General features: G+C 39.6%; 1 pseudogene; it reads right to left on the minus strand.

Annotated features, from left to right (window-relative positions):
* Positions 1-11: 11 nt before the first annotated feature.
* On the minus strand, positions 12-27,186 carry LOC121454108 (annotated as a pseudogene).
* Positions 27,187-27,423: the final 237 nt, after the last annotated feature.

Raw genomic sequence — 27,423 nt, forward strand, 5'->3', positions numbered from 1 at the left:
TAAAAATAGACCAGAATTATAATGATTTTATTTAAAACACAGAGGGCTAGGTGATATTGAAGTGCCACATTTCTCAGTTTTATTATTACAGTAATAATAATATCATTAGATAACAATCAGCAATTCTGAAGTCAGTAAATCATTGAACAGCACAGGGATATGTAGATGTGTTTGTGCAGTGACTGAAAATTGCCCCAAGTAAAAGATGGGCATTTGCTGGACCTTGAGGAGATGAGGCAATGTGAGGTGGAAGGTGAGAGAGGCATGCCTAACAGAAGAAGTCAACTGTGACCAGGAAGAAGGGGCTTCAGAGGGAAATACATTTAGATGGGAATGAAGCAGATCTGGAACTCGGGTGGCAAAGAAACAAATCCATTGTTGACTGGAGTGACATCAAGGTCATTTGGATCAATTGGAGACCTCAGGTTAAAGCTTTGTAAAATGGTGGTCAGGAATAAAAATAACTCCATTCTGGCTAGGCCTTCTCCCACACAAATTCGTTTTCCTAGAAATAAAAATGTAAAAAGAGAATATAATTAACTCCTTGTGTTTGGCTGAAACATGCACTATGTTTGCAACTATAATGAAAGAGAATTTATATCATAGACTGACTGGATGAATGGATAGTAGATTAAATGGAAAAAAGATGGACACATTTTTTCTACTTGTCTAATATTAGGAAATACAGTATTAAAAATACTTGGATACAAAAGTTTCAGAGGGTGGAATAGCAATATTGAGTACTAGACTTCCCATCCACAGTATAAAAACAAAGGAACAGTGATTTAACCGCACATGGAGGTGAGAGGCCATGGTGAGCCCTGGGATTTAACAGAGCACAAAAGTTGTGTTAGTGTACTCCAGAGAATATGGAGAATGCAGCAGAAGAGAGAGAATACCACTGCTTTGGAACCAAACACCAGGATAAAGGAAGAAGTGCCTACTGAAAGAGAAAAATGAAAAAGTGTCACAGCACAGACAGAAGGCTCCATCCTATAGAAAAGGAAATAGCTTAAAAAGCAGATAATGAGGATTCTTACTAGCTGAGAAGCTTTAAAGAAAACCTTTATTTATTTCTCAGCAAATATTCAGAGTACTAAAGCCAGCAGCCATCATGAGAATCATCCTAAATTGTAGAGATTAGACTACTCTTGGGGTTGGAAAACCTGACATCATCACAGAGTCCCCATGGGTAGTCCACAGCTATAACTGGGTAAGCAGTGGCCACCAGAGACAGTTGCTTAGAAAAAAATCTTTGATGTGTACTGATTATGAAAAGTTCTTCATTGGCCATATATTTAAATACATGGTTCTCAGTTGACAATGACTTTTTTTGACATTGTAAAAATTTTAGTAGGTAGGGTTGCAGAAGAGAAAGTCAGTCACTGAAGGTGGATCGTGTAGGTTTATAGTCTCCCCCACTTCCAACCTGCTGACTGTTTCATGTTCAACCAAGATGTGAGGATGTGCAGGGTCTCAGCTGCTCTCTCTAGCCACCACCAAGGCACCTACTTCCATGTCTCCTCCTCCATAATAAACTATACTCTATCGAACTTTAACCCAAAATAAACCCTTAAGTTGCTTCTTGCCAAGTATTTGTTCACAAGAACAAGAAAAGTAATGTGTACAAAAAAACCGGTATCAAGGAGTGAGTTTTCATGAATCTAGCTCATAGAGGTCTAGTTATTTATTGTCTAGAAAGACTTAAATAGGAGCGCAGTGATATATCTAGACACACAATACAACCACATTGTGATCCAGCTCTGTGGATTTGGATAGGGTGGGTCAACACTCTAACGTACCACTAAAACAGCTCAGAAGATATAATGTTTCATCTCAGAGAAAGTGTGTGGACATCAAGAATAGTAATAGTGCACATAATACTGCACATAATGCAAGAGTGGCACACAAATCAATGGCTATCTAATTGGTCTTAAAGCCTACTCAACAAGAAGGAAATATTGCCTATTACTAGAAAACCTCCCCCAACTTTCCTGGACAAGTGACATCATCAACTTACTTATCTTTATATTCACAGACAAGTGTAGCTCTTATATTCATCAAGGAAACTCTTTGCAACAAAGAAATAACATAGAAAACCACAACTGATCAAAATGTAGAGAACAATCTATCACCGGGTGCCTAGCTCCAGTAGATACATCTACAGCACAACCGTTGCAGCTAAGGCTCAGGGAACATTGAGGAAGAGTGGGGTGGACTGTAAGATTCAAAAGACCAGGAAATGATTTGATTACCTGTTGAGAAAGGAACAAAGTAGTCACTTTTCTTAAACTTGCCATTCTCATCCAAAAAGTGACCAGGATCAAACCTCTCTGGGTTGGGGAATTCTTTGTCATCATGTAGCACAGATGTCAGTGATGCTATGACAGTGGTTCCCTATAAACAAGAGCCATAGACAAATCAAGTTATATAAATGTTACAGAGGTAAGAGTAACAATAGACATGGCATAGATTAGCACTGGTGTCTATCACCACCTTCTGCTCTACTTTACCACTGCTGTGACTGCGACATGCATATGTGGGATGTGGTTTCAAATGTAAGTTTCTACGTATAACACCAGATGTATCTGCTCATCAGAATGTTGCGTGTACATATCTCATAAAATTAACAATGTCTTCTAGAATAACATGGCCAAAAACAAATAAAATATCATTCAGTATTTTCATGACTCACAGTTCATTTACCCTAATTTTAAAATATGAGTAAGGCATTTATTGCACTTAGGAGTACTTAAAAAATTAAATTGACAAAATTAGAAATTTTCTGATTTTGTAAGAATTCCAGTCAGGGTCATCAGTTTACTTGAGGATAAATATTGAAACTGAGAAACTAATCAGATGATTCTCTAATCAGGATATTCATAACATGTCAATGGCCACACCATATATTTTATTGATTGCAAAAAGAACAGAACTTCTACAGTGTAGATATCTGAATATCATCTTAAGCAGAAGAAGTGGGCATATGCACATATCACTAAAAACATAGTTAATGTATGCCAACCTGCCTTACAATATATGAGTCCTATAGGCTATTCTTTGTCCATCATTTCTCCCAAAGTTATAACTAAAAATAAAGTACTAGAGAACAATGACACACAAACCAATCCAGAAATTGAGTACATAATTATATAAACTGAAAAATTTAATGGATCCATATATAAATTCTCTAAATGTGACTATATACTTCTTAGCATCCTGATAAAACCCTAGGAGAATAATTTCAAAAACTTACAATCTGAACTTTAAATTTTATTTGAAAGAGTAAACAGTCAAGAGTGGCTTTAAAATGAGAGTAAATTTGAAAGACTTACAGTTCCACAAACCAAGACTTGTTCTACAATTTTATTAGCTCTTAATGGAAATAGCATAAAGCCCATCCAGCTTCCAGATTTAAATTATTTCTATTTCTCTTATCTTCTTGGAGAAGCAAATTGGAATCAATCACACTATAAATTATTAAGAATTCGAGTATAGTCTACTTGTGAATATATCATGTTTGGCTTGATTTATTTAATCTCCCTAAAGGATTTCATAACTTTCTCTTTGACATTGATAATCTTTAATTTCAAGACACAACATCTTGGGCTTATGATTTAATTTCACTCATTCATTTAAGAACAAGAGCATTAAGGGACAGAGTAGACAAAGGAAACTTACCTTAGGAATGAAATAGTTTCTGAACTTAATGTCACAGGTCACTGCATGAGGCAGGTTGTTGGGAAGGAGATCAACAAATCTCTGAACCTCATGCAAAACAGCATCAGTATAGGGCATGTGACTCCGGTCCTCCATGCAGGGGCTTCTGTGTCTACCAATCACATGGTCAATCTCTTTCTGGACTTTGGCTGGTTCAACACAGTGAAAAATAACAGGTAAGAAAGTGGCAAATTGAACACAAGTCAGGTTACTTGTATCAAGAAGGATATGCCTGGCAACAGCATGAAAGCATAACATATGCTAATGTAGTGATGGTTGCTATGATAGAAATACTACTATCATATATACTACAATACATAGCCCTTATGTTTCAATTAGCATACTTAAAATCAACATTAATTATTGTTTTCAAATAATACACAGAATAACAGCAAGTCAAGAAAATCAGCTCTTACAGAAGAAAACTATTTAAAAGCATTATTAGTACCAAAACAATGCAGTACATTTAAGAATAAATTATAATGGTTTTGTATGCATGTTTGTATGTAGCTTCCAAAGGTATGTAGTACCATCTTACTTCCCCAATATGGCCACATATGAACAATTTCTCTTGAAGTTTATGTTTATATCTATATGTAATGACTATTTCTTTCTTATCCATCACTGGATAAATTAAATTCTTCTTCATGTGGAAAAAATTTTCATATTCTCTAGATGTATTAAATATAAATATCTTTCTCAATCCAATCCTCATAGGAAAACTTTGGTTGTATCCATTGTTTTTATCTTTGTGACTACATAAAATCTCTGCCCTAGTTAAAAAAAAAAACAATGACTATTGTCATTGCTGATGCTATCTAGGACTTAAATCTATTTCTCTTTATCAATTTATATTTTTTTCATTTTTGGAATTATTTTGAAATATTCAGGTAGTTGTTTCAAAGTCCTACCAATACATGTCCAGATATGGAGAAGTATCAGACTATCAACCACTTATTTCCCTTTTGTTCCTGGTTCTCTCCTCACACCATCATCATCCATTGGTCCTTTCTGAACTGAATATTTTCTAGGTTTTATGCTAAGCAGCCTCCCTAATCATTTCATTCTTCACATTGAGTTCTTCAGATTTCTAGAGCTCAATACTTCTATGGCTGGAGGACTTGGGTTTATTCCCAGCATTGATAGGGTTGTTACTAACCACCTTAAATCTCAATTCGAGGTATTCAATGCCCTCTTCTGGTCTCTGTGATATCTGTGAGCACCGGGCATGTACATGGTACACAAATATAAATGCAGTCAAAACACTCACATGCAAGCCCAGACTACTATACCAAGCCAAGCTTTCGTTCACTATAAATGAAGAAAACAAAATTTTCCAGGATAAAAACAAATTTAAACAATACGTAGCCACAAATCCAGCCTTACAGAAAGTAATAGAAGGAAAATCACAAACCAAGGAGTCCAACAATGACCACAATAACATAGACATCTAGAGACCCTTCACCAGCACAACTCAAAGAAGGGAAAACACAAAAACGCTACTACTGAAAAAGTGACCGCAGTTAACAACCACTGGTCATTAATATCACTTAATGTCAATGGGCTCAACTCACCTATAAAAAGGCACAGGCTAAGAGATTGGATACGAAAACAGGATCCAACATTCTGCTGTTTACAAGAAACACACCTCAACCACAAAGACAAGCACCTACTCAGAGTAAAGGGCTGGGAAAAGGCTTATCAAGCAAAGGGACCTAAGAAACAAGCAGGTGTGGCCATACTAATTTCTAACAAAGTTGACTTCAAACTCAAATCAATCAGAAGAGATGGAGAAGGACATTTTATACTCATAACAGGAACAATTCATCAGGATGAAGTCTCAATCGTGAATATCTATGCCCCTAATATAAAAGCACCCACGTACATAAAAGAAACATTACTAAAACTCAAGCCAGCCATCACACCGCACACACTAATAATAGGAGACTTCAACACTCCTCTCTCACCAATGGACAGGTCAATCAGACAGAAACCTAACAGAGAAATTAGAGAATTAATGGAGGTAATGAATCAATTGGACTTAACAGACATCTATAAAATATTCCACCCAAATAGTAAAGAATATACCTTCTTCTCTGCAACTCATGGAACCTTCTCGAAAATTGACCACATACTCGGTAACAAAGCAAACTTCCACAGTTACAAAAAAATATTCGTAACCACCTGTGTCTTATCAGATCACCATGGATTAAAGTTAGAATTCAACAACAATGCTACCCCCAGAAAGCCTACAAACTCATGGAAACTGAAAAGTCAACTACTGAACCATACCTGGATTAAGGAAGAAATAAAGAAAGAAATTAAAGTCTTCCTGGAATTCAATGAAAATAAAGAAACAACATACTTAAACTTATGGGACACTATGAAAGCAGTCCTGAGAGGAAAGTTCATAGCACCAAATGCCCACGTAAAGAAAAGAGAGAAAGCACACATTGGAGACTTAACAACCCACCTGAAAGCTCTAGAAAAAAAAGGAGCAGACTCACCTAGGAGGAGTAGAAGACTGGAAATAATCAAACTGAGGGCTGAAATCAACAAAATAGAAACACAGAAAACAATCCAAAGAATCAAAAAAGCTGATTCATGGAGAAAATCAACAAGATTGATGAACCCCTATCCAAACTAATCAAACGGCAGAGAGAGAATATGCAAATTAAGAAGATCAGAAATGAAAAGGGGGACATAACCACAGACACAGAGGAAATTCAGAGAATCATTAGATCTTACTACAAAAGCCTATGTGTCACAAAACTGGAAAATGCAAAAGAAATGGACACTTTTTTAGATAAATACCATATACCAAACTTAAACCAGGAAAAGGTGAACAATCTAAATAGACCTGTTAGTCGCAAAGAATTAGAAGCTGTTATCAAAAACCTCCCTACCAAAAAAAGCCCAGGACCAGATGGTTTCAATGCAGAATTCTACCAGAACTTCCAAAAAGACCTGATACCTATACTCCTTAATGTATATCACAATATAGAAACAGAAGAGTCATTGCCAAATTCCTTTTAAGAAGCTACAGTTACTCTGATGCCAAAACCACACAAAGACACAACCAAGAAAGAGAATTACAGGCCAATCTCACTCATGAACATCAACGCAAAAATCCTCAATAAAATACTGGCAAACCGAATCCAAGAACACATCAGAAAAATTACCCATTATGATCAAGTAGGCTTCATCCCAGAGATGCAGGGCTGGTTCACCATACGAAAATCTATCAATGTAATCCATCATATAAATACTGAGAGAAAAAAACCATATGATCATTTCATTAGGTGCTGAAAAAGCATTTGACAAAATTCAACATCCCTTTATGATAAAAGTCTTGGAGAGATTAGGGATACAAGGGTCATAGCTAAATGTAATAAAAGCTATTTACAGCAAGCTGACAGCTAACATCAAATTAAACGGAGAGAAACTCAAAGCCATCCCACTAAAATCAGGAACACGACAAGGCTGTCCACTCTCTCCATACCTCTTCAATATAGTGCTTGAAGTTCTAGCAATAGCAATAAGACAACATAAGGGGATCAAGGAGATTTGAATTGGAAACGAAGAAGTTAAATTTTCATTATTTGCAGATGATATGATAGTGTACATAAGCGACCCCAAAAACTCCACCAAAGAACTCCTACAGCTGATAAACACCTTTAGTAATGTGGCAGGATACAAGATCAACTCCAAAAAATCAGTCGCCCTCTTATACACAAAGGATGTGGAAGCAGAGAGGGAAATCAGAGAAGCTTCACCTTTCACGATAGCCACAAACAGCATAAAATATCTTGGGGTAACTCTAACCAAGGAAGTGAAAGATCTATTTGACAAGAACTTTAAGGCATTGAAGAAAGAAATTGAAGAGGATACCAGGAAATGGAAGGACCTCCCCTGCTCTTGGATTGGGAGGATCAACATAGTAAAAATGGCAATTCTACCAAAGGCAATTTATAGATTCAATGTAATCCCCATCAAGGTCCACAAAAATTCTTCACAGATCTTGAGAGGACAATATCAACTTTATATGGAAAAACAAAAAACCCAGGATAGCCAAGACAATCCTATACAATAAAGATCATCTAGAGGCATTACCATCCCTGACTTCAAACTCCATTACAGAGCTACAGTCATGAAAACAGCTTGATATTTGCATAAAAACAGAGAAGTCGACCAATGGAATTGTACAGGAGACCCGGATTTTAACCCACAAACCTATGAACACCTCATTTTTGATAAAGGAGCTAAAAGTTTCCAATGGAAGAGAGAAAACATCTTCAACAAATGGTGCTGGCACAACTGGATGTCAACCTGTAGAACAATGAAAATAGACCCATATCTATCACCATGCACAAAACTCAAGTCCAAATGGATTAAAGACCTCAATATCAGTCTGAACACACTGAACCTGATAGAAGAGAAAGTGGGAAGTACCCTACAACATATGGGCACAGAGATCGCTTCCTTGTATAACTCCAGCAGCACAGACATTAAGGGAAACATTGAATAAATGGGACTTACTAAAACTGAGAAGCTTCTGTAAAGCATAGGACACTGTCACTAAGATAAAAAGGCAACCTACTGTCTGGGAGGAGATCTTCACCAACCCCGCAACAGACAAAGGTCTGATCTCCAAAATTTATAGAGAACTCAGGAAACTAGACTTTAAAATGCTAATTAACCCAATTAAAAAATGGGGCACTGAACTGAACAGAGATTCTCAACAGAAGAAGTTCAAATGGCCAAAAGACACTTAAGGTCATGCTCAACCTCCTTAGGGATCAGGGAAAATACAAATCAAAACAACTTTGAGATATCATCTTACACATGTCAGAATGGCTAAAATCAAAAACACCAATGATAGCCTTTGATGGAGGGGTTGTGAAGGAAGGGGTACCCTCATCCATTGCTGGTGGGAATGCAAACTTGTGCAACCACCTTGGAAAGCAGTGTGGTGCTTTCTCAGGATTCGGGATCAACCTACCCCTGGACCCAGCAATACCACTCTTGGGAATATACCCAAGAGATGCCCTATCATATGACAAAAGCATTTGTTCAACTATGTTCATAGCAGTATTATTTGTAATAGCCAGAACCTGGAAACAACCTAGATGCCCTTCAATGGAAGAATGGATGTAGAAAGTGTGGAATATATACACATTAGAGTACTACGCTGAGGTAAAAAAAAAAAAAAAAACAATGACTTCTCGAATTTTGCATGCAAATGGATGGAAATAGAAAACACTATCCTGAGTGAGGTAACTCAGACCCAAAAAGATGAACATGGGATGTACTCACTCATAAGTGGTTTCTAGCCATAAATGAAGGTCACGGAGTCTATAATTGGTGATCCTAAAGAAGCTAAATAAGAAGGTGAACCCAAAGAAAAACATATAGTTATCCTCCTGGCTATGGGAAGTAGACAAAATTGCCTGGGAAAAAAATTGGGATCTTGTGGTTGGGGTGGATAGGGGTAAGTGGAGATGGGGAGAGAAAAGTGAGAAGGGGAAGATGGGGGGAACTTGGGGAAACAGGATGATTGGGATATAGGTAGGTTGGATAGGGGAGCAGGAAAGCACAAATCTTAGTTAAGGGAGCCACCTTAGGGTTGGCAAGAGACTTGAACCTAGAGTGGCTCTCAGGGACCCAAGGCAATGTCCCCAGTTAGTTCCTTGGGTAGCTGATATAGGGAACCTGAAATGACCCTAACATATAGCAATACTGATGAATATCTTGCATATCACCATAGAACCTTCATCTGGTGATGGATGGAGATAGAGACAGAGACCCACACTGGAGCACCGGACTGAGCTCCCAAGGTCCCAATGAGGAGCAGGAGGGAGAACATGAGCACAGAAGTCAGGACCACCAGGGGTGCACCCACCCACGGAGACAGTGGGACTGATCTATTGAGAGCTCACCAAGGTCAGCTGGACTGTGACTGAAAAATCATGGGATAAAACCAGACTCTCTGAACATGGTGAACAATGAGGGCTGATGAGAAGCCAAGGACAATGGCATGGGGTTTTGATCCTGCTTCATGTTCTGGCTTTGTGGGAGCCTAGTCAGTTTGGATGTTCACCTTCCTAGATATGGACAGAGGGGGGAGGACCTTGGATTTTCCACAGTACAAGGAACCCTGACTGCTCTTTGGACTGGAGAGGGAAGGGAAAAGGAGTGGGGGAGGGGGAGAAGGGTGGGAGGAAGGGGGAGGGAAATGGGAGGCTGGGAGGAGGCGGAAACTTTTTTTTCTCTTTTTCTCAATAAAAAATTTAAAAAAAAACAGAGTGCACACTCGCGCGCGCGTGCTCACACACACACACACACTTAACTATGAAAAGGTTGTGTTACGAACCAAAGAATCATCATAAGAAATCTATTTCTTCCCTTTTATGCTATTCTGAAAAAAACAGGGTACAGGTGGAGGAAATTTTAAAGGGGACATCTCATGCAATTGCCATGAGCCAAAGAAACTTTGTTAGACAAATAAATAGTAGGAGCTTATTTCTTATGAGTGGGTATGCATGTATGTGTGCATATTTATATGTGTATGTTCATGTTTAAGAGTTTGCAGCTGTGGGTGTGTGTGCATTTTCATGTGTGTGCAGATGTGCATGAATGTGAATTCCATAGTAAAATCAGCCACAGGAATATTGTTTGCCTTCTTTGAGACAGTCATTTTGGTCTGCAGTGCACCAGTTAGGCCAGGCTAGCTGACTAGCAAGTCCACAGGGTTCTTCATGTTTCTGCCTCCCCAGAGTGGGATTTTAAACCTGTGCTGCCACAATTGGCATCCATTCTGTCTGATGAAACTGTAGTACGCATGCTTGTGATCAACTGCACAGATAAAGCATCTCTCTCTCTCTCTCTCTCTCTCTCTCTCTCTCTCTCTGACTCTTGATAGAAGTTATTCAGAGACATTCTCAGAAAGAAAAATTCCAAGGCCAGAAACCATCAAGTGTTTTCATTTCTGCTTCAAGACCAGCACAATCACTTATACAGATTTGAAACGAAAAAGAAACTGTTTAAAAAAAAAAAAAAGACGAGAGAGATGAGGTGTTACATGAACAAGAGGGATCAAGAGCGTGGCTGGGAAATCCACAGACAACTGATCCAAAGTCAGTTAGGTCCTCTGCATGTGGGAGACACTTGTGTAGCCTGAACGGTTTGTGGGACCCCTGGCAGCGGGACCAGGATCTATCCATCTATCCAGATGGTGGGATATCTTGCTTAGCCTTGATGCAGTGGGGAAGGTCTTGGTCCTGTCTCACCGGACTATGCCAGGCCATACCCTTTCTGAGGAGTGGATGAGGAGTGATTTGGGGGGAGTTGTGGGAGAAGAGGGAGGAGGAAGAGGAGGAGGAACTGTGCTTGATATGTAAGATAAGCAAAATTTTTTTTAAAAATGTATAAAGTTGAAAAAAAGAATGATATCTCAATAATCGTAGATATAGCTGGATTTGGATTTGATTGAAAACAAATAAAGGCATTTTTCAAAACAAAAAAACATTCACATACGTAGAATATTTTTTAATTTAAGATACAATTATAGGTCTTTAATCCATAATAAATAAATAAATTTAAAAAAAAGAAATAAAAAAAGATACAATTATAGGATACTCCCCCAATAATCTGTGCTATGCTGTATATTTTTATGAAAACTTACTTCTAGAATAATAAATGAAATCCCTTTAGAAATTCTGGCAAAATGGCAAAGCCTTTTTAATGGACCTAAACTTTTAGAATAATTTCCAGGATTATGTCTCATTAAAAAATCTAGAATTGGTATATCTTCTTCTGTGAGGAGAGTTTCTATTCCAACAAAAGAATTGTCAGAATAAGTAAAAAAAAAAATGTCCTCAGGCTCTGGAACAATATTTTATTGGTCTTTCTTCCTGCCTTCCAACCTCACTTTTATGAAATATGAGCTCTGCTAAGAGCTGAGACACCTTACTTCAGTCCTCTTGATATATGTAGCAGATTGCAATGGCACACACAGTTAATTTCTGAGGCTTCCCTGAGAAAAACAAAACACAGGACTCCATGTGTTTCTTCCAGTTCCTTTCTGAATTTCTTGCTTCCCACCTGTGTCCTTACCTGTGACTTCTGGGTGCTTGAGCAGGAGCAGCAGAGAGTACCTCAGTGTTGTACTTGTTGTCTCAGTCCCAGCAGAAAACAGGTCAGCTGCTGAGAAGAACAAGTTTTCGTGGGTAAACTCTGTCTTTGGGTTGTTCTTTTCCTAGGAATGATTTTACAGTGTTAGCCAGCAAAATTTTGTCAATGTACAGAGTGAATAAAATGACTTGCATATGCTGAGTTTAACATGACAGACCTTACAGCGTGCCATAGAAGAAGAAACTGACATGTGTTCAAGAAATATGTAAACCCACTGACCCATCTTTACCTCCTACACCCAGTGTCTTGTCTGGAAAATTTTTTTCATGAGATTCTTCAATCATGTGAACCATACAGTGTACCATCTTCCCAAAGAGTCAAAAATGAAAGAATTAAAGCCTCGTTTCATTTTTTGATGTCTTATTCAAAATACATGTTGAATGGAGCGGCTTGTTTATCCTGGCTGCCCAGAACCCAAAATACCACACAGAAATAGTTTCTAACTATTATTAACTAAATCACTGCTTGGCCCATTAGCTATAAATTTTTATAGGCTAACTCTTACATATTAAATTAACACATTTCTAGTAATCTCTGTATCACCAAGTGACAATGGCTAACCAGCTTAAGTTTCTTCGGCATGTCTGACTCTGGGGGAAGCTCCATGGCATCTCTCTGACTCCACCCTTCTTTCTCCCAGCATTCAGTCTAGTCCTCCCCGCCTACCTAAGTTCTGCCCTATCAATAAGCCAAAGCACTTTCTTCATTCATTAGTGGTAATCACAGAACACAAAGGGGACTCCCACATCAAATACACATAAAAAGAAAAGGAGGAGAAAAGTCTGATGGAGGAAGGTCATTGGCTAATAAAGGAACTGCCTTGGCCCATTTTATTGGTTAGAGGATAGGTGGGAGGAGTAAACAGAACAGAACGCTGGGAGGAAGAGGAAGTGAGGTCAGAGACGCTACAGCTCTCCTCTCGGGATCAGACGCCTGAGAGAGACGCCATGCCCTGCTCCCAGGATGAAGCTCCGACCCAGGATGGACATAGGCTAGAATCTTCCCGGTAAGACCGGTTTTCACAGATTATTAGAGATGGGTTGATCGGGATATCAGAATTAGCCAGTAAGGGCTAGAGCTAAAGGGCCAAGCAGTGTTTAAATGAAAAAAAAAATGTTAAAGTTAAAGCCTTTTTTTTTGTTTGTTTAAACCGAAAAAGGGGAAATGAAGGAGGAAGGTCATTGGCTAATAAAGGAACTGCCTTGGCCCATTTTATTGGTTGGAAGATAGGTGGGAGGAGTAGGCAGAACAGGACGCTGGGAGGAAGAGGAAGTGAGCTCAGTCTCGACAGCTCTCCTCTCGGGAGCAGACGCCTGAGAGAGACGCCATGCCCCGCTCCCAGGATGAAGCTCCGACCCAGGACGGACTAGGCTAGAATCTTCCCGGTAAGCGCACCTTGGGGTGCTACACACAGATGATTAGAAATGGGCTAAATTAATATGTAAGAATTAGCCTAGAAGAGAATGGGCCAAGCAGTGATTAAAAGAATACAGTGTCCATGTAATTATTTCGAGGCATAAGCCCCACGTTGGGCGCCATATGAAGTAATAAGGGCGGCGGGGCTGCGTCCCCAACACCCCGGCCGCCTACCCGGCTAGCTTATGCCCCGAAATAATTCAGAGAAGCTTCACCTTTCACGATAGCCACAAACAGCATAAAATATCTTGGGGTAACTCTAACCAAGGAAGTGAAAGATCTATTTGACAAGAACTTTAAGGCATTGAAGAAAGAAATTGAAGAGGATACCAAAAAATGGATGGACCTCCCTTGCTCTTGGATTGGGAGGATCAACATAGTAAAAATGGCAATTCTACCTAAGGCAATTTATAGATTCAATGCAATCCCCATCAAGATCCCATCAAAATTCTTCACAGATCTGGAGAGGACAATAATCAACTTTATATGGAAAAACAAAAAACCCAGGGTAGCCAAAACAATCCTATACAATAAAGGATCTTCTGGAGGCATTACCATCCCTGACTTCAAACTCTATCACAGAGCGACAGTAATGAAAACAGTGTGGTACTGGCATAAAAACAGAGAAGTCGACCAATGGAATCGTATAGAGGACCCGGATTTTAACCCACAAACCTATGAACACCTCATTTTTGATAAAGGAGCTAAAAGTATACAATGGAAGAAAGAAAGCATCTTCAACAAATGGTGCTGGCACAACTGGATGTCAACGTGTAGAAGAATGAAAATAGACCCATATCTATCACCGTGCACAAAACTCAAGTCCAAATGGATTAAAGACCTCAATATCAGCCCGAATACACTGAAGAGGATAGAAGAGAAAGTGGGAAGTACCCTACAACAGATGGGCACAGGAGATTGATTACTATGTATAACCCCAGAAGCACAGACATTAAGAGCAACATTGAATAAATGGGACCTACTAAAACTGAGAAGCTTCTGCAAAGCAAAGGACACTGTCACTAAGACACAAAGGCAACCTACTGACTGGGAGAAGATCTTCACCAACCCCGCAACAGACAAAGGTCTGATCTCCAAAATATATAGAGAACTCAAGAAACTAGACTTTAAAATGCTAATTAACCCAATTAAAAAATGGGGCACTGATCTGAACAGAGAATTCTCAACAGAAGAAGTTCAAATGGCCAAAAGACACTTAAGGTCATGCTCAACTTCCTTAGCAATCAGGGAAATGCAAATCAAAACAACTTTGAGATATCATCTTACACCTGTGAGAATGGCTAAAGTCAAAAACACCAACGATAACCATTGCTGGAGAGGTTGTGGAGGAAGTGGTACCCTCATCCATTGCTGGTGGGAATGAAATCTTGTGCAACCACTATGGAAGTCAGTGTTTTGGTTTCTTAGGAAATTCGGGATCAACCTACCCCTGGACCCAGCAATACCACTCTTGGGAATATACCCAAGAGATGCCCTATCATATGACAAAAGCATTTGTTCAACTATGTTCATAGCAGTATTATTTGTAATAGCCAGAACCTGGAAACAACCTAGATGCCCTTCAATGGAAGAATGGATGAGGAAAGTATGGAATATTTACACATTAGAGTACTACTCAGCGGTAAAGAACAATGACTTCTCGAATTTTGCATGCAAATGGATGGAAATAGAAAACACTATCCTGAGTGAGGTATCCCAGACCCAAAAAGATGAACATGGGTTGTACTCACTCATAATTGGTTTCTAGCCATAAATAAGGGTCACGGAGTCTACAACAGGTGAATCCAAAGAAGCTAAGTAAGAAGGTGAACCCAAGGAAAAACATATAGTTATCCTCTTGGCTAAGGGAAGTAGACCAAATTGCCGGGGAGAAAATTGGGATCTTGGGGTGGGGTGGGTTGGGGGTAAGGGAGATGGGGAGAGAAAAGTTAGAAGGGAAGGAGGTCGGGCCTTGGGAAAGCAGGAGGATTGGGATAAAGGAAGGTTGGACAGGGGAGCACGGAACCACAATTCTTAGTTAAGGGAACCACTTTAGGGTTGGCAAGAGACCTGACCCTAGAGGGGCTCCCAGGTGCCCAAGCTGAGGTCCCAGGTAGTTCCTTGGGCAGTTGAGAATAGGGAACCTGAAATGACCCTATCCTTGAGCAATACTGATGAATATCTTGCATATCATCATAGAACCTTCATCTGGTGATGGATGGAGATAGAGACAGAGACCCACACTGGAGCACTGGACTGAGCTCCCAAAGTCCCAATGAGGAGCACAAGGAGGGAGAACATGAGCAAAGAAGTCGGGTCCACGAGGGATGCACCCACCCACTGAGACAGTGGAGCTGATCTATTGAGAGCTCACCAAGACCAGCTGGACTGTGACTGAAAAAGCATGGGATAAAACTGGACTCTCTGAACATGGCGAAAAATGAGGGCTGATGAGACACAAAGGACAATGGCACGGGGGTTTGATCCTACGTAATGTGATGGCTTTGTGGGAGCCCAGCCAGTTTGGATGTTCACCTTCCTAGATATGGACCGAGGTGGGAGGTCCTAGGTCTTACCACAGGGCAGAAAACCCTGACTGCTCTTTGGACTGGAGAGGGAGGGGGAAAGGAGTGGGGGGAGGGGGAGAAGGGTGGGAAAAGGGGGCAAGGGTGGGAGGAGGGGGAGGGAAATGGGAGGCTGGGAGGAGGTGGAAACTTGTTTTTTTTTTTCTTTCTCCTTTTCTCAATAAAAAAAGAAAAAAATTATCAAAAAAAAAAGAAAAAACAGATACGAGTAGGAAGATACCCAAATAAGGAAGTGGGGCTGATGGGTGGCTGCCAAACAGAAAGCCAAGTTGGGTCTGAACAAGTTTTCAAGATTACATTCCATTCTCAAATTCCCTGTGACCACAGCCCAACATACATGCATGAACACATAGGTGTATGGAGAGATAGATGCATGAACTTGTAGGCACATGGGCACTTACCATGACCTTTACCAATCTTTTCAGCCATTGGAAAATTTCCTCTTCCAGCAAACTCATCTCCATGATCAATGAAGGCTTCTTTTTTTTTTTTTTTTTTTTTTTTTTTTTTGAGACAGGGTTTCTCTGTGGTTTTGGAGCCTGTCCTGGAACTAGCTCTTGTAGACCAGGCTGGTCTCGAACTCACAGAGATCCGCCTGCCTCTGCCTCCCAAGTGCTGGGATTAAAGGCGTGCGCCACCACTGCCCGACCTGAAGGCTTCTTTTAAAGCTTTATATCCATGCAACACCACAGTAGGCTTCCTGCCCAAGTATAGAGTGAACACAGAAACATAGACTTTTGAAAACTGGAAAATAAAAAACTAATTAAAAATGGAGCAAAAAGATGTTAGTGTTTGACTTCCAAAAGGCTACCTGGAGGCTGCACACAGACCTTCCTCACTCTTTCTGCTATTCCAGAAACAGTTCTTATAGTTGCCCTTAGCACTGAAACAGCATACCAGCTGCTGTTCATTTTCCCTCATCCATGCCTCCTGTGGATCCCACAGACCATCCTACCTTATCCTTCTCTCCCTTCCTCTTTGCTATAGCTCACAGCCTAACTTATCCACAGACAACACCTGGTTTCAGTGCAGAATTCTACCAGACTTTTACATAAGAGTTAACACCAACATTCCTCAAATTATTCTACAAAGTAGAAACAAAAAGCATATTGCCAAATTCATTTTATGAGGCCATAGTTACCCTGGTGCCCAAAACAAATAAACTCAACAAAAAAAAAGAGAGAATTACAAACCAATTTCCCTTATCCACACAAATGAAAAATACTCAATAAATTACTGGTAAACTGAATCCAAGAATAGATCAAAAAGATCATTCATCATGACCAAGTAAGTTTCATCCCAGAGAAGCAAGGATGGTTAAACATACAAAAATCTGTCAATATAATCTCTACCATATGAATAAAACTTAAAGAAAAAACACATGATTCTCTCTATAGATTGCAATAAAAAAGCCTTTACTAAATCCAACACCCCCTCAAGATAAAAAAAAAAAAACCACTGGAGAGGTTATGGATATAAAGAGCATACTTTAGCATAATAAAGACACTTTACAGCAAGCCTGTATCCAACATCAAATTAAATGGAGAGAATCTCAAAGCAATTTTACCAATATCAGGAACAAGATAAGACTGCATACTCTCTCCATATCTATTCAGTAAAATATTTGAGTTCTAGCTAAAGCAATATGACAACTAAAGGACATCAAGGGGATATAAACTGGAAAGGAATATGTCAAATACCATTATTTACAGATGATATAATAGCATACATACATGACTTTAAGAATTCCACTAGGGAGGTACTGAGGAGTTCCATCTGGACGGGCGACCCACCCAGAGCAGATCTCGCCCCGCCTGTCAGGTTTTTTTCCTTTTGTCCCCGGATCATCAGGCTACCAGGTTGCCCTGTTTAGGTACTGAGGAGTTCCATCTGGATGGGTGAGTGTGTGCAATCCAGGGGCGGTTTGACCCGGAAGAGACTACAATCTTCCCCCTCCCCCAGCTCCTTCTGCAGGGCTGTCTTTCTTACACCCGACTCCCCCCCCCCCCACAAGCCTGTGTTATCTGCTAGGTCCTTTGCTCAGGAACAGTTTTCTGCTCCTACACTAAGGCTACCCACCCAGAGAGGTGAGTGCCTGCCTACCAGGCAGGCCTCAAGGACCCCCCCCCCCAAAGGGAGCACATGCACCTTCAGCTTTTGTGGCAGGGTGTCCTGTGTTCTACTCGTCTCTGCCCTGCCCCCCAAGTTCTCCCTTTTGTCCGCGGGTCATTGGACTACCAGGTGTCTATGTTTTGGTGCTGAGAAGTTCCATCTGGACTGGACAGTTCCTGCTTCTACACTGAAGAGTTACAACCAGAGAGTCAGTCACAGCAAAGACTGGACCAAGATACCAGGCCTCTCCTGGATCCATTTGAAGGAAGAGATGAGAAGGCACCAAGGCAAGAATTCCTCCAACAACCTGAAAGGCAACATGACAACACCAGAATCCAGAGATCCCGAAATAAGAAGAATTGTACACCCTACTCTAGAAGAATTAGAGAAATCGACTCAAAAGTGAATTATATGAAAATAATAGAAGACCTTAAACAGGAGGTGAAAAACTGCCATAAACAATTAGAGATCACAAACAAAAAGGTAGAGGAAATGAATAAAGTGCTCAAAGATACCCAAGAAAACCAAGAGAAACAAGAAAAAGCAATCAAACAGGTAAGGGAAGTGGTTCAAGACATGAAGAATGAAATGGAAGTAATGAAGAAAACACAAACCAAGGGAAAGATAGAGATGGAATATCTGGGTAAATAAACAGGAAATACAGAGACAAGTACTACCAACAGATTACAAGAGATAGAAGAAAGAATTTCAGATACTGAAGATACCATAGAGAAAATAAACACACTGATCAAAGAAAACAGCAAAACCAACAAAATCTCATCACGAAACATTCAGGAAATCTGGGACACAATAAAAAGACCAAACCAAAGAATTATAGGGGTAGAAGAAGGAGAAGAAGTGCAGCTCAACGGTCCAGAAAATATATTTAATAAAATTATAGAAGAAAACTTTCCCAACCTAAAGAAAGATATTCCTTTGAAGGTTCAAAAAGCATACAGAACACCGAATAGACTGGACCAAAAATAAAACATCTCTTCGCCATATAATAATCAAAACACAAAACATACATAATAAATAAAGAATATTAAGAGCTGCAAAGGAAAAAGGTCAAGTTACTTATAAAGGTAAACCTATTAGACTTACACCTGATTTCTCTATGGAAACAATGAAAGTCAGAAGGTCCTGGATAGTTGTACTGCAGAAACTAAGAGAACATGGATGAAAGCCCAGACTACTATACAAAGCCAAGCTTTCATTAACTATAAATGGAGAAAACAAAATTTTCCAGGATAAAAACAAATTTAAACAATACGTAGCCACAAATCCAGCCTTACAGAAAGTAATAGAAGGAAAATCACAAACCAAGGAGTCCAACAATAACCACAATAACTCAAACATCTAGAGACCCTTCACCAACACAACTCAAAGAAAGGAAACACACAAACACTACTACTAATAAAGTGACCGGAATTAACAACCACTGGTCATTAATATCACTTAATGTCAATGGACTCAACTCACCTATAAAAAGACACAGGCTAAGAAACTGGATACGAAAACAGGATCCAACATTCTGCTGTTTACAAGAAACACACCTCAAAAACAAAGACAGGCACCTACTCAGAGTAAAGGGCTGGGAAAAGGCTTATCAAGCAAATGGACCTAAGAAACAAGCAGGTGTGGCCATACTAATCTCTAACAAAGTTGACTTCAAACTTAAATGAATCAAAAGAGTTGGAGAAGGACATTTTATACTCATAACAGGAACAATTCATCAGGAGGACATCTCAATCTTGAATATCTATGCCCCTAATATAAAAGCACCCACGTACGTAAAAGAAACATTACTAAAACTCAAGGCTGCCATCAAACCTCACACACTAATAGTAGGAGACTTCAACAATCCTCTCTCACCAATGGACAGGTCAATCAGACAGAAACCTAACAGAGAAATAAGAGAATTAATGGAGGTAATGAATCAATTTGACTTAACAGACATCTATAGAACATTCCAACAAAATAGGAAAGAATATACATTCTTCTCTGCAGCTCATGGAACCTTCTCGAAAATTGACCACATACTGGGTAACAAAGCAAACTTCCACAGTTACAAAAAAAAATATTCATAACCTCCTGTGTCTTATCAGATCACCATGGATTAAAGTTAGAATTCAACAACAATGCTACCCCCAGAAAGCCTACAAACTCATGGAAACAGAACAGTCAACTACTGAACCACACCTGGATTAAGGAAGAAATAAAGAAAGAAATTAAAGTCTTCCTTGAATTCAATGAAAATGAAGAAACAACATACTCGAACTTATGGGACACTATGAAAGCAGTCCTAAGAGGAAAGTTCATAGCACTAAGTGCCCACCTAAAGAAAACAGAGAAAGCACATATTGGAGACTTAACAGCCCACTTGAAAGCTCTAGAAAAAAAAAGAAGCAGACTAACCTAGGAGGAGTAGAAGACTGGAAATAATCAAACTGAGGGCAGAAATCAACAAAATAGAAACACAGAAAACAATTCAAAGAATCAATGAAACAAAAAGCTGGTTCCAGGAGAAAATCAACAAGATTGGTAAACCCCTATCCAAACTAATCAAACGGCAGAGAGAGAATATGCAAATTAATAAGATCAGAAATGAAAAGGGGGACATAACCACAGACACAGAGGAAATTCAGAGAATCATTAAATCTTACTACAAAGGCCTGTATGCCACAAAACTGGAAAATGTAAAAGAAATGGACACTTTTTTAGATAAATACCATATACCAAAATTAAACCAGGACCAGGTGAATGAACTAAATAGACCTGATAGTCGCGAAGAATTAGAAGCTGTTATCAAAAACCTCCCTACCAAAAAAAGCCCAGAACCAGATGGTTTCAATGCAGAATTCTACCAGAACTTCCAAAAAGACCTAATACCTATACTCCTTAATGTATTTCACAATATAGAAACAGAAGAGTCATTGCCAAATTCCTTTTATGAAGCTACAGTCACTCTGATACAAAAACCGCAAAAAGACTCAACCAAGAAAGAGAATTACAGGCCAATCTCACTCATGAATATCAATACAAAAATCCTCAACAAAATACTGGAAAACCGTATCCAAGAACACATTAGGAAAATTATCCATTATGATCAAGTAGGCTTCATCCCAGAGAGGCAGGGCTGGTTCAACATAAGAAAATCTATCAATGTAATCCATCATATAAATAAACTGAGAGAAAAAAACCATAGGATCATTAATTAGATGCTGAAAAAGCATTTGACAAAATCCAACATCCCTTTATGAAAAAAGTTTTGGAGTGATTAGGGATGCAAGGGTCATGCCTAAATATAATAAAAGCAATATACAGCAAGCCAACAGCTAACATCAAATTAAATGGAGAGAAACTCAAAGCCATCCCGCTTAACTCAGGAACACGACAAGGCTGTCCACTCTCGCCATACCTCTTCAATATAGTGCTTGAAGTTCTAGCAATAGCAATAAGACAACATAATGGGATCAAGGGTATTCGAATTGAAAAGGAAGAAGTGAAACTTTTGTTATTTGCGGATGATATGATAGTGTACATAAGAGACCCCCAAAACTCCACCAAAGAACTTTCACAGCTGATAAACACCTTTAGTAATGTTGCAGGATACAAGATCAACTCAAAAATATCACTCGCACTCTTATACACAAAGGATATGGAAGCAGAGAGGGAAATAAGAGAAGCTTCACATTTCACGATAGCCACAAACAGCATAAAATATCTTGGGGTAACTCTAACCAAGGAAGTGAAAGATCTATTTGACAAGAACTATAAGGCATTGAAGAAAGAAATTGAAGAGGATACCAAAAAATGGATGGACCTCCCTTGCTCTTGAATTGGGAGGATCAACATAGTAAAAATGGCAATTCTACCAAAGGCAATTTATAGATTCAATGCAATCCCCATCAAGATCCCATCAAAATTCTTCACAGATCTGGAGAGGACAATAATCAACTTTATATGGAAAAACAAAAACCCAGGATAGCCAAAACAATCCTATATAATAAAAGATCTTCTGGAGGCATTACCATCCCTGACTTCAAACTCTATTACAGAGCTACAGTGATGAAACAGTGTGGAACTGGCATAAAAACAGAGAAGTCGACCAATGGAATCATATAGAAGACCCGGAATTTAACCCACAAACCTATGAACACCTCATTTTTGATAAAGGAGCTAAAAATATACAATGAAAGAAAGAAAGCATCTTCAACAAATGGTGCTGGCACAACTGGATGTCAACCTGTAGAAGAATGAAAATAGTCCCATATCTATCACCATGCACAAAACTCAAGTCCAAATGGATTAAAGACCTCAATATCAGCCTGAACACACTGAACCTGATAGAAGAGAAAGTGGGAAGTACCCTATAACAGATGGGCACAGGCGATCGCTTCCTAGGTATAACCCCAGAAGCACAGACATTAAGGGCAACATTGAATAAATGGGACCTCCTGAAACTGAGAAGCTTCTGTAAAGCAAAGGACACTGTCACTAAGACAAAAAGGCAACCTACTGACTGGGAGAAGATCTTCACCAACCCCACAACAGACAAAGGTCTGATCTCCAAAATATAAAGAGAACTCAAGAAACTAGACTTTAAAATGCTAATTAACCCAATTAAAAAATGGGGCACTGAACTGAACAGAGAATTCTCAACAGAAGAAGTTCAAATGGCCAAAAGACAATTAAGGTCATGCTCAACCTCCTTAGCAATCAGGGAAATGCAAATCAAAACAACTTTGAGATATCATCTTACACCTGTCAGAATGGCTAAAGTCAAAAACACCATGATAGCCTTTGCTGGAGAGGCTGTGGTGGAAGGGGTACCCTCATCCATTGCTGGTGGGAATGCAATCTTGTGCAACCACTGTGGAAGTCAGTGTTTCGGTTTCTCAGGAAATTCGGGATCAACCTACCTCTGGACCCAGCAATACCACTCTTGGGAATATACCCAAGAGATGCCCGATCATATGACAAAAGCATTTGTTCAGCTATGTTGATAGCAGTATTATTATGTAATAGCCAGAACCTGGAAACAACCTAGATGCCCTTCAAAGGAAGAATGGATGAAGAAAGTATGGAATATATACACATTAGAGTACTACGCTGCGGTAAAAAACAATGACTTCTCGAATTTTGCATGCAATTGGATGGAAATAGAAAACGCTATCTTGAGTGAGGTATCCCAGACCCAAAAAGATGAACATGGGATGTACTCACTCATAATTGGTTTCTAGCCATTAATAAGGGTCACAGAGACTACAATTGGTGAACCTAAAGAAGCTAAATAAGAAGGTGAACCCAAGGAAAAACATATAGTTATCCTCTTGGCTATGGGAAGTAGACAAAATAGCCGGGGAGAAAACTGGGATCTTGGCGGTGGGGTGGGATGAGGGTAAGAGGAGATGGGGAGAGAAAAGTGAGAAGGAAGGAGGGGGGCATCTTGGGGAAACAGGAGGATTGGGATAAAGGAAGTTTGGACAGGGGAGCGTGGAAACACAATTCTTAGTTAAGGGATCCACCTTAGAGTTGGCAAGAGACTTGACCGTAGAGTGGCTCCCAGGAACCAAGGGTGTTGCCCCAGATAGTCCCTTGGGCAGCTGAGGATAGGGATACTGACATGATCCTATCCTATAGCAATACTGATGAATATCTTGCATATCACCATAGAACCTTCATCTGGTGATGGATGGAGATAGAGACAGAGACCCACAATGGAGCACTGGACTGAGCTCCCAAGGTCCCAATGAGGAGAGGAAGGAAGGACAAGATGAGCAAGGAAGTCAGGACCACAAGGGGTGCACCCACCCACAGAGACAGTGGGGCTGATCTAATGGGAGCTCAACAAGGCCAGCTGGACTGTGACTGTAAAAGCATGGGATAAAACCGGACTCTCTGAACATGGCGAACAATGAGGACTGATGAGAAGCCAAGGACAATGGCACGGGGTTTTGATCCTACTTCATGTACTGGCTTTGTGGGAGCATAACCAGTTTGGATGTTCACCTTCCTAGACATGGACGGAGTGGGGCAGACCTAGGACTTTCCACAGGCAGGGAACCCTGACTGCTCTTTGGACTGGAGAGGGAGGGGGAGAGGAGTTGGGGGGGAGGGGAGAAGGGTGGGAGGAGGGGGAGGGAAATGGGAGGTTGGGAGGAGGCGGATACTTTTTTTTTCCTTTTCTCAATAAAAAAAAAATAATAAAACACACTTATAAAATTCTCAATGTACTTAATAATTTATAAACAAATGACAATACAATTTTAAGATCATGCAACAGTAGACAAAATAAGTGATGAAATTTCTATTACACAAGGCTAAGAAATGGAAAATATAAATTATATCACGGTTACCCAGGACTATAAACATTGGCCTGGAAGAATCTCTGTGCTGCTCAGTTAATTTCCTCAAACCTCTGTAAACCAAGAAAATGAAAACAAACATCCTCTGATTGGGATCTGCCACTATTATAAATAGCAATTATACCGTGGTGAAATGATCCACAAACACAAAATACACTTGTGCACAATTATTCAGCTCAAAAGAATATTAGCATGAAACATATTCATTGTTTCTGATTTAAAAACAAAGAAAATTTTAGAATGGGTATGATCAGCATCACACACACAACACACTCACACCTAGACTAAGATGCAAATGCAGATATCTGCACTTACCATTGGTTTTCCTCAGTTCCTCCACAAGGCACTGTGCTTCCTCTTGAACACGGTCCTCAAGGTTCCTTTTGCCCATGCCCAAATTCCTCAGAGTTGTGAGAGTGAAGCGCCTTATCTCTTTCCATCTGTTTCCATTGCTCAAAACAATGCCTAAAGAAATAGAAAAACGGGGTCTCTCCCTACTGCTTGCACTGGCTTTCAGAAATATATTCTCTTTAGAGGGATACCGTGGTCAGCCTACATATAGTGGAGAGGGCCTTGGTCCTGCCTCAAAGCAATGTGCTAGACTTTGTTGACTCCCCATGGGAAGCCTTACATTCTCTGAGGAGTGGATGGGGGTGTGGTGGAGGGGAAGTTGGAAGGAGTAGGAGGAAGAGTGGAAGTGGGAACTGTGATTGGTATGTACATTGAAAAAAGATAGTTTTCATAAAAAATAAAATTTCAGAAAAAATAAATGGTAAAGCACTAGAAAAATATTCTAGGGACAAATGGGAGATCTGATGGGTGGAAACCGCAGAGAGGTCCAACCTGTACCTAGAGAAGAGGTCCCACCCCTCCTTTAAGTCTTCTCTTTCACCAGAAACACTGCACCCCCCCATATGAACATGTATAGTAACTTACCAAGGCCTTTATTAATTCTTTCACCCATTGGAAAGGTCCTCTTCCAGCAAACTCCTCCCCATGATCAACCAGAGCCTCCTTCACTGCTTCATACCCATGCAACACCACAGCGGGCTGCATGCCCAAGTACACAGTGAAAACAGGGCCATAGACTTTTGAGAACTGAAAATAGGAGAGAAAATGTAAATACTAGCAAAAAAATCATTTTAATATCCATGGAGTCAATCTTTCATTCGCACTGATAATATCACTCACTCTATTTTAATAATTTTATTCAGGAAAAGCTTTATTATAAATAGTTGTGAAGACTATATCATATCAGGGTGAATATAAATTATTGATCACCTTCAGTAAACGATATAATGGTTCAAGACTCAGGTAGTTCTCATACAAGGATTACAATGAATTTTCACACCAAAACATTCAGCAGGACGCTGACCACCAGAACTCCATACAGGAAATATACATGCCTGCTGACTGCCCCCGCTGTCTCAGCACCTGCCCACCCTAACCACCATCAAGCCTCCCATCTTTCCCACCATGTCCCAGTTCCCCAACTCAGGAACAAACACCCTCTTTGAACAGAGGCCATTCCACTCTGACCTACAGACCTTCAGCCCACAGGTGTGGAGACACTTTCCTCAACCACTGGCAACTGTAATCAGAAGATCAGAGAAGAAATATAAACTGAGTAACTACACACATACTACTAAACTCATATTACTACATTTATAGATTTAATGCTACACATCAGATATCTGATGCCATATTTACAGGTTTAGAAAAGAGCAGAGGACATCATATGGTACCTAAAAAGACCAAAAATAGTCAAGGCCCTCCTAAGGAGTAAAAATGCTGTTTGAGATATAACAATAACTGATAGCAAATTATATTATAGAATTATGTGATAGAAACTGTCTGGTACTCACAAAAATAGGCAAGTGGTCCAATGGAATAAACAAAATGATGCAACAATAAAGCATCAATGTAAAGGCCCACTTACTTTCGAAATGCAAATTTGTAAGTCACCACAGTTGACTCTATTGAGGAACCAGATTTGGCATAATGCTACTACAAACACAGAGGGTGGGCACCATGGGAGCTGCACCATAGGCATGCAATATTTCCTGGAAAAAAAATAGTTCCTTCTCTGGCTGGATACAAACATCACCAAATATGTTGAAATCTTGTCTTCTCTGTTGCATTTCTTGTGTTATTCCTTGTCCGTTGGTATTTAGTTAAATTAGGCATCAGTTACTTTGTTAGAATTCAACATCAAATAGATAACCTTAATAAAATGTTTTTCTAAAATTCTATTATTTCATTATTATTAATGACTTATTGAATAAATCATTACTCACTATTGATCTTCAACCAAAAATAATGGAAAAGGTTTTGTTTTTTTTTTGTTGTGTTGTGATAGGAAATAGTCACAAATTTTGCAATTTTGTGGAATTTTTTGTTTTAGAAAATGCAAAGTAAATGTCCTTTCACCTGAAACCCCACTCATTACTGAAATCCCGACAATGGCCACCTATAAGAGTCATAAGATACACAATACTTTGAAAGAGTTTTGACTTTGTGACTATTTATTACTAAATTGCCTCTGATACTAGATTTTCATCTAAAGCAACTGTCAGTTTAAATTCTTTATAAGGTACTGGCGGGGCACAAAGAATACTTACATTGGTGAAGCATTGGCTGATGTTCTTCACATCTATTTGGAAGAAATTACCAAAAACTGGGAGAGGAGTTGGGCCAGGAGGGAGCTTTGCTCTCTCAGAGCTCTGTCTCCAGAGTGAGAGGAGAAGCAGACAGCAAAGGCTGAGCACCAGGACCACAACTGCATCCATGGAGATCCTTCTGCCTGACACAGCTGTGCTCAGTCAGCATGGAGCTTTTATAACACTACAGGGTGAATCAACATGTCCTTCTTTGGAACATCACTCACCGATCAATCAGATAATCTTTAATATCTCAAGTAGACTTTGTCCTTCTGATAGAAATAAAAATAAGATGTTCACTACCCTTTCCCCTCTTTACAGGGTATTCAGTTGAATTTCTGGTTTAACAAAACAGATTGGTGTCCA

The sequence above is a fragment of the Microtus oregoni genome, unplaced genomic scaffold (genome assembly GCF_018167655.1).
Source record: "Microtus oregoni isolate MIOR12 unplaced genomic scaffold, Mior012 000012F_ref0000307, whole genome shotgun sequence".
Taxonomy (NCBI): Eukaryota; Metazoa; Chordata; class Mammalia; order Rodentia; family Cricetidae; genus Microtus; species Microtus oregoni.